At 40.0% G+C, this 9,529-nt stretch overlaps 1 protein-coding gene across 1 annotated transcript in view; it reads right to left on the bottom strand.

Moving 5' to 3' along the window:
- The window catches only part of LOC125747930 (contactin-4-like), a 122,050-nt gene extending 112,731 nt beyond the window's left edge, over nucleotides 1–9,319 (bottom strand). The window contains exon 1 of the mRNA XM_049023582.1: nucleotides 9,023–9,319. The gene's annotated coding sequence lies outside the window, so the exon portion shown is untranslated. The remainder of the gene's footprint in view (nucleotides 1–9,022) is intronic.
- Between the last annotated feature and the right edge of the window lie 210 nt (nucleotides 9,320–9,529).

Raw genomic sequence — 9,529 nt, 5'->3', positions numbered from 1 at the left:
TTTGTTTCATATTGTTTCCTGGGTAAAGGCATTTTGTTATTTGACAAAGATTATAGTTTATTTTCTATTCTGATGCTGAATGTAGCATGCCGGCACTTAACCTTGAAATAAGGACGTGAAACAAACTGCTGGACAGCTGCACAACTAAACTAGATTTGAATTCTCATATTGCAGTGCAGAGGAACCGGTACAGTAAAGCTGTAACAAATGTACATTTAATTGTCACTGGAGTGTTACAGTTTACATTTCAGCTTGGAGGCACAAAATACTTCATAGGGTTATTAAAATACATCTATTGTCAAAAAACACACTGAGAAGTCACTGTTTTACAAACAGAACCTGCCGCCATTAAAACCGACCGACGGAGCCTCTCAAAAACATACATGCATTTTTATATTCCAAATTTAAGTTCTGTCATCACAGGGACACAGCCTGCCACAAACATTTGTCTGAATACTTGAATTCCAATACAGACAATTAGGACAAAACACACAAGACATCCTTTCATCTGGGCTGAATTCCCTTGGCTAAACTGGGGAGACGAATTTACAACGCATGAGATGCACCAAAGCAAACTAAATACCCTCTTAACTAAGACTAAGAGGGTAAGACTAAGACTAAGAATCTTGGACTTTACTTGTCTTCAGATATTTGGGCACGAGGTTGCAAAATCTTCTGGAACTTGTGCATGGTGCTATCCATTTCATTTCAGGTATAACATCATGTTCTTTGTTATATACTGAAATCAATTTAGAAATACAATTTCACACAGCCATAGCCACAGCTTTTGGACTATGGGAGGGAACCGGAACACCCAGAGGGAACCGGAACACCCAGAGAAAACTGGCAAACACAGGGAGAACATTAGGACTCCATGCCGAGGCAGGATTCACACAAACAAAGACATATGCTCCCAAGGATGCAAGAAAAAAAAAAAAAAACAGGAGAATGTCTTTTGGGAAATGCATTTAACAAATTCTCACCAATGAGTAACAGATGAGACAACCTTTGTTCAACCCTATTGTAGCAAATCAAAAGGTAAAAAATTGTGATATTTCACGAGCGGTACATAACACTTTATGAATAATCCAGTGGTTCCCATACTCGGGGATCTCCACCAAATCAGCAAGGATTTTATTGGTCTTATGAAACCTTTCAGTGACATGGGACTCACCAATGTGCCAAAAAGCAGCATGTCCACTAATCCAGCAAAATACCACCATCATGAACCACTGCAATGTATACATTTACAGCATAAGTCATATTGAAAACTCCTAAAACACAAGCCGGGGACGATGTAGATCATATTTTACCTTGCTAGAGTATAAAATGTAAGGCGGTAACCCTAGGAATCAGCACAAGGCAGCCAGACACTCCAGGTGGGGAAAAGCCATAAGAAGACATATAATGACATTCTCATGCAATCAAACCAAAACAAATACTTTGTTAAAGAAAATCCTTGCAAAAAAAAAATAAGTCCTGGCTGGTGGCACAGAACCACACACACACACACACACACACACACACACACACACACACACACACACACACACAGGTTTGTGTGGGGACTCTCCATTCATTTCTATGGGGAAAACTATTACCAACATGATGACCTTAACCCCTACCCAGCCCTAACCTTAACCATAATTAACCAAACAAAATACATGTTTTTTGATTGAAATCACTGATTTTTAGAAAACTAATTTTCTTTTAGTTTTATCACATTATGGGGACATATGATCCCCACAATGTAATATATCCATAACCTACATACACACACACACACACAAATAAGTGAGAGTGGCTTACAATGATTGATTTTGATTAATGACGATAAATTGCATACTGTGACTTTTCAACAGTACCCATTATTACCATTATTACATGTTTTTTACGAAGCGAGTGAAGGTTAAGTGTGCTTCTCCAACAGGACCACTTTTGGGACTTGAAGCAACTTTGGGTTTAATCACCATGCAGCCGGGTGCACCAGTGATCAAGATGAATAACTGCAATAGTATGGTTTTGTAATAACATTTGGTAGATCGGACTAGAGTGGATCAGAATTAACCGTCGCAGCTGCGTTTCGCCATCCTGTTACAGGCGACGCCACATGCCAAGAGAAGCGCGAAACAATGGGGAGAATACCCAGGGCTCCTCAAGTGAACAAAACCCTCTTAAACCTAATTAAACACTTCTATTTTTAGGCTTTCTGAAGGAAAAAGAACTGTACAGTTAAATGGGGCTCATAAGACCCCACCACACATCTCATACTTCTTTATTTCTACATTAATCTCAATTAAGAGCTCACTAACTTTCAGCCAGCTGACAGGCCTTTGTAGTGAAATAACAAATTAAAATGTTCTTGTCCACCTCACATAATGTTTACTTTATTAAATTACATTATTTTTATTATTGTATTATTATTATCATTATTAATATAAGAATATATTAATTCTTTAAAATTACTAAACTAAAATGATTGTTTAAACACGGTCATGCATCGTTTTATTTGGATTTACTTACAATCTAAATAAATTCATAACATTAACAAGAAAAGATCTGGTCTTTTTGACTCCATTCTTCAGAAGACCTGAATTCCTTCCTATGTTCATAATTCATTTTTCAGTCATATTTTTATCTTTGCTTAGACAGGTAACAGCTGACACAGTGTCACCGTGGATTAAAATAAGCCCCCCCCGCCCCCCCAAACTTTCACACTCATAAATCAAGACAGAGCCCTGATTTGTAACCTGCCACAGGAAGCACGGGACCTTCGGACTGTAGGACGAGGAGTAAAGAAGGTGATACAGTAAACCAGCAACATAAACCAGGATATGCATGAGTCAAGTTACTCGAGTCCCAAAGCAGCCGGCAAACCCTGGCCAAAGCAGAGGAAATTCAGCAGACCCCATCCCAGAAATTCAGATAAGCTGTAAACGGCATGATGGCGCCTGACCAATCACTGTAAGGGGAGATCCGGAGCCAGATTGCACCTAAGTGCGTGGCCATCCACAGAGGCTCCGGAGGCTCCCACATCAGACAACAGACACCCGAAAGGAGCATGCATTCATTTAACAAACTCCCTTCCTGTAAAAGCAAATCATCCTCAGAATTCAAGGCTACAGAAACGTACCTTGAAGTATATCATTCAGACGGTTATGAAATACTTAATATCAGACTAATTGTAATTCTGCAGGAAGCATATCATTAAAATTTCCCTGCACCAACCAACAAGTAATCTTCTGATCTTTGTGCCAAAACTTCTGGAAAACTGGTAAATGAAAGACAAGTGTCAGTCGAGTGAAACTTGTTCCAAGTAAACTACGATGCTAAAACCGCAGCCTTTCTGTAAGCTATGAGCAGTGCCTGTATTTAGGAAATCCAGGGTGGGTGGTATTACTGTGCTCACCGCATGATTTAACCCCATGAGAGTTAGGTTAAACCCATCAGTGATTGACAGAGCAAAACAATCCCACACACCCTTCGCTCTGAAAGCCTCTCTTTATATAGAGGATTTCAGTGTTTTCTATTATCTAACGATCAGCTTTCAGTCTCTTCATAAGACAGCACTTCATACCTAAACCTGTGTTATCTCCTGGATGCAATTTTTAATCAGATACAGTACTTCAAAGAGTAATGATACTATAGTCATTACAAAATTATGGCAACATAGTAGGAGTGAACGGAATTAAATTTTATATGGCGGGTAAAAAAAAACTAATCAAAGTACATTTTATTGTCTGTTCCACGTATACAGCTCTGAAAAAAATAAAAGATCACTATATATATATATATATATATATATATATATATATATATATATATATATATATATATATTTTTTAATCTGCATTTTGGTTTGATCATGGTTCTGCTGGGAGAAGGCTACGCTGAGCAGCAGGTTGCTAAGTAGGAGACACTGGGAATGACCAGAAACCAGCCAGGTAAAAGCCGGAAGCAACATTTTAATGCTAGAGATGACCATTAACTAATCCGAGAGTTTCTCATGAATTGGGAGATGACATCATGTGACCTTCAAAAGGAATGGGAAACATTAAGTGCAGGTCAGTTCATATCAGGCTCCTAGAAGCAGGACTGAAGTCCCATAAAGTAAGAAGCCCTTCATTCGTCCATGGAGCCCTACACTGAGGTGTCATCATTCTCATTGGTCAGAGTGCAAACAGGAAAGCAGCAAAGTTTACTTTTTTCTAAATAAAATTGATATTTATGGATATAGATCTATAGGCTCCAGATCCACTGTCACCCTGAATAGGATAAGCAGGTATAAAATATGGATAGATGGATGGATATCGATGTATGATTAATTCACTTTCCAACACAAGTTGTGTAAAACACCTCAAAAAAGTATGCATCCCAGTCCCAACATAAGCAGACAGATTAAATAACACGGTTTATGTCAATCAGTGCAGTCATCTCATGAGGATCCTCAAAACCATCAAATCCACAAAACAACACAGTGTCTTAGTGATAAATTAAGGTACAGTCGGGGTTAGACTTTGGATTCATTTAAATTGTAAATGTACTCCAGGGCTAAGGGACTAAAGGCACCGTTTTATCTCTCACCCTTGACACTTTCTTCCACATTTGTTCCAGTTAGAATGATGCTTGAGTGATCATTTCCTGGCCATTTAAAATCCCTTTAAACAAAATTTCTGCCATATAAAAAACACTGCAATGCTATCTACAGTTGTCAGCCCTTTCAAGCTTGCAAAATAGCTAGAATATAATACACCATGTCGGGAACCAATTTGGAAAAAAATTTACTTTCTCCACTGTGTTCTCATCCATCCACGGGAATAAGAAAAAGAAAGTGTGTGACTGTAGGGCTTAATGCCTTAAAGACTTACACACTGTAGCAAAAGTACTCCGGAGCTCGTGAGTCTCCTCAGCTTCGGTAATGTGTTGAAAAATCAAACTGCACTGTTTACTTTTACAAACCAGCGGAGTGCAGCCCGAAAGCGGATGCTATCCCAGCAGCACGGAATCCACTGACACTGGGCATTTGTCTTTATTTGCAGCTCCATACTCTGTAGTGTTTGCAGCCCGGGCAGCAGTGAGGAGCCCTCCAAAGCCTTCACAGCTCTATAAAAGGTAACCTTCTGTGATCTTGCGCCCTTGCATGGGGTAAACGTGGGCCTGCATTCCACTTCCCAGGCTTCTTGTCTCTACACACATTCCTGCTACACATGTCTAGCAAGTTAGCACACCTGGAGACTGTGCGCTTAGGAGGGTGAAGTAATACCAGGCTAGACCAAGACCCAAACACCTTGAACAAGCAGCTTCCAGGAGACTGAAAAGAAAACAGTGTCCATATGCCAAAAGAAGTCACTGTTTACTAAAATTGCATTCTTCGCTGCAACAACAACCATTTGGTTCTAATTTGAATAGAGACATCATGGCTGATTACTGTGTGTACATCATTAAGGTACGGGATCGCCCATATATAAATTTATATTATATATATATATATATATATATATATACACATGTATATACACACACACATACTGTATAACACATTCACTACTTATGTCATTACCAAGATAAAGATTGATCCTATCTTGTATGTCCTCAGAGATTTCATAAACAAATCAGAAGGTGTGCTTGCCTGGGATGTTACTGCCATTGTTAAGTAATCAAGTAATCATACCACTGTTGGGCCCTTCAGCTAGATTCGTAAGACCAGCTGCAGGCTTGACCCTGCTCTCTGATCTTCATTTGTAGGTCGCTTTGAATAAAAGTGTCTACTAAATGAATGAATGAATGTAATGAAAAGTAAATACAGTGAAATGTATTCAAGATGTTGCAGGGTAAAAGTACACGATACCCAATACACTCCACATGGTATATATCCGAAAAAAAAATACTCAAATATAGCAAAGAATACACTTCCCACCTTCGAGCAATCAGCAGGCTGGACTTGCCCCTTGCACAGCAACTGTGCTAATTGTCCCATCTTGGCCAAACCAGATGCAACATGACCCTGGCTGTGTGACATGCCACACGAGAGGCGTTTAAGTGGCTGCCTTCATTTGATACAATCTCATTAAACCCAGAGTACAAGTTTTGATTGTCTGATGAGCTACATTCCTATTGTCGTGCTAACCTGCTCATCCATTCTCTCTGCATTCAGCTTAGAAGTTACTGAATCCTCTTAGTTTAAAGCAAACAGTTAGAGTAATAATCCAATCCAATTTACTTTCTAAACAAATGTATAGGATTTGAAATGGTGCGTGGTTGTACACAGTGGATTAGCGCCCCAAATTAATTTATTCCCTGCCATGCACCTCTGCTCTGGACCCCCGCAAACCTGCATAGAACAAGAAATGGATATAGAAAATAAATGGATGGATGGATGGATGGATGGACATGCTGGATTTTAAATGGTTTGCTGATTAGGCTATAGCAGGCTCCCTTCTGCTGTTGTGCACACTCTCTTAAACAAATATCAATAAAACGAAAGCTCTCCCTAAATGCCTTGTGGTGGAGCTTGCAAATGCAATCCCACTTTTACTTACGATCATCTACAATTAACGAAGGCTTCTTACGACAGATTTTTAGGCACCTAAACACCCATCTGTTTAAATGAGGCGATTTCCACTCAAGTCCCTAAAACGAGGTGCATTTACACCTGCAATAATTCACGAGTCAAGCGTCAACAACGAAAACACACTTGAATCACTAGGATGACCTGACATCTATTTACATTTTTTTAGGTTATTTCTCAATATCAATGCTCCAAAGAAACAAAAATAGCTCCTTCCAACACGTGAGTACACTTCTGCACCTGAAAATATTCTAATTCTTAGAATTAGATTAAAATAATACATGACACCAGTAGAAAGCAAATATCATGGCAGATTTCAGATTGTAACTACCCATGATTCCTTGTAATGTCAGTTTTAAATTCTCTGGCTTTGACAGACTCTTGGGGTGTGGCATGCTGCTGAAGTAGGGCTTCCCGCTCAGTCCTTGCTGCTCCACAACTAGCCTATAAAACTGTCTGTTCAACTCTTCATGCCATGATATGACACCAGATTGAAACATGACACCCAAATACCAACAGCAAGCGGCACTGACAGATGCTACTATTAAAATTCCACTTTAAGGATGTTTCTCAGCTGGTGGATCAAAATAAATCCCATCATAAATCCATACTGTAAAAGGAAAAGAAACATGAATTGGGCATTTTATTTATATGCATGAATACATATTGACTGCTAGACAGTATACTGACAGAACAACACACTCGTATGTGCAGCATTTAAGATAAGAGTGTAACACGGGTGTCAACCTGCAGTGACTTTAACGTTACATATTTGAATAAAAAAAAAGTATATCAAATGTAACACAAAATTTTATGCATGAGTATCTCAGGACTCGCAACCCACTTTTCCATCAGAACATCAGGTTTATCGCCACGCTCACCCTAGCCGTATTACTGAGAGTGATGCTGAGTAATAGACATTAACTGTAGTAGTAAAATACAGCAAACCTGACCAATGAATGATAGACATTAGTGGCATCCCAAACAGTGATCTATCCATAAAATTATGTGCCTTAAATCATTTTATAAGCACTCTCAGAAATTAATAAATGCAATCAATACTGAAAGATGGAAATAATAGTTATAGTGTGAAACAGTGGCTGGGATTAAATTCGGTGCGTGAGAAGCTGAGCCGTAGCCCCCCCCCCGACCACCCAGATTAGGTAACCGCAGATAGCGATGGGTGTATTGGAATATCAGACGGAATGACAGATGTTCGGATTACACCCCAGCCCTCAGGCCTTGTTTTAGTTTACTGATGGAAACCCATATTTGACTAAATTAATAAATACTTATTATAATGAAGGGGCCCAAAAAAAAACACGTTCATTTTTACCAACTACAAAAAAAGAGAAATGTCAGTAAAACGTAACCGTATATTCAGTTGAAGCATCAGTTGTTTTAAAATATAGACGCTGGTATTTAGCGATCCTATAATCTGTATATTAAAAACAGAGGAATAACGGATCGGTTACTGTTCCGCTGTATCCCCTTATTAACAGATGCAGGAGGATAATGCGATGGGCACTGTAAGAGTACAGCATTATTAAACATCTGCACAGATCTATGTCTACGCAGATTCAGCCTGACAGAGAGCTGGGAAGATAAATCCAAAAGGAAAAAACTCCACAGAGATCCCAGGTAACTGCTCTGATCAAAATGTGACCACAGCGTTTAGTTACCTACAGCCCAGCACAGCATACAGACTGTGCCTCAGCACAGAGAACAAGCATCCACACAGCGTTTCAGTCCATCAAATATAATTCACTGAGACCCATTTGACTTCGTTGTCTATAGTCGCTGGTTTGCTCACAACACTTACGAGCACATGTACTATTCGCCATCCGAAAACCACGTCAAATAAACTTGCAATCAACAGCGAACAAGTACGGCAACTATGCACATATAACTATTATATACAGCAGAAACATTACCGACATGGTTTGGCACACAGATGCACGTTGCATTTTCTATTCCGATGAGTTATACGTGATAAAAAAAAGCACAACTCTCTACAAGCGTAAGATAAATATCCTACATACTGACATGAACAAAATATCAGAACAACACTGAGAACTACTGCGACTAACACTAATAACGGCAATAACAATAAATGTCCTTTGTCCAATAATCCCTGCATTTTAAGACGCTCAGACGTCTTAATTGCATTTTATAGCGCATCTTCTAAGGGCAGTTTTCAATTGCTATGCGTTAATAACTGACTGTAATGTCACTATATAAAGAGTAAGAAATGACTTATGCCCGTATTGATAAGACAAATGCAACATTGCATATAATAATGCAGCAGGTTACTTACAATGTCCACATATCTGTCTCGCTACAATCAAAAACGGGAAAAAGAAAGGAAAAAAGAAAGAGAGAAGAAAGCAGGCAGTGTATATGTGGTTGTTAAAGGCGACCGTATCCGACGCTGCTAAGTAAAGACGGACTTACAGCGATGCATCAGTTTGATTCTCCGCTCCGGAGTCCCGGCGAGTCCCGGCGAGTGCGCGGCTCTTCTGCCACGATCAGCCGAGCGAAACGTGCCCGCCTGAGTCGCCCGTGCAGCCGCGATACAATGGGGCGATTCTCTGGGCTGTGATGCGATGCTGCGCTGCTAGACGCTGAACAGCTGTGTCCTCGCCCACATTAAGCAGGAAGTGCGCCGCTGTCCTCCATGCCATCAAGCGCACGTCCGCGTCCGAAGCCGACGCTGCCTTAGCCTACTGCGACGGGCATCAGGCGGGCGGGCGCTCGCCGCCCCTTTCGGGCCACCTGCTGGCACATGGTCATTATTAAATCTTTAGGTGCCGTAATTCTTACTGACTGCAGGAGCCTCGGATGTTGCTTACGTGGTTTATAAATTTGACAAAGTAAATATGTAAAGAAGGACAGCTGCTTTTCGATCTTGAAACAGAATAATTTTATCTGTACATTTGTTTTTTCTGTTGTTTGTCGTTC

The sequence above is a fragment of the Brienomyrus brachyistius genome, chromosome 8 (assembly GCF_023856365.1).
Source record: "Brienomyrus brachyistius isolate T26 chromosome 8, BBRACH_0.4, whole genome shotgun sequence".
Classification (NCBI taxonomy): domain Eukaryota; kingdom Metazoa; phylum Chordata; class Actinopteri; order Osteoglossiformes; family Mormyridae; genus Brienomyrus; species Brienomyrus brachyistius.
This window is presented reverse-complemented; position numbering and strand designations above follow the sequence as displayed.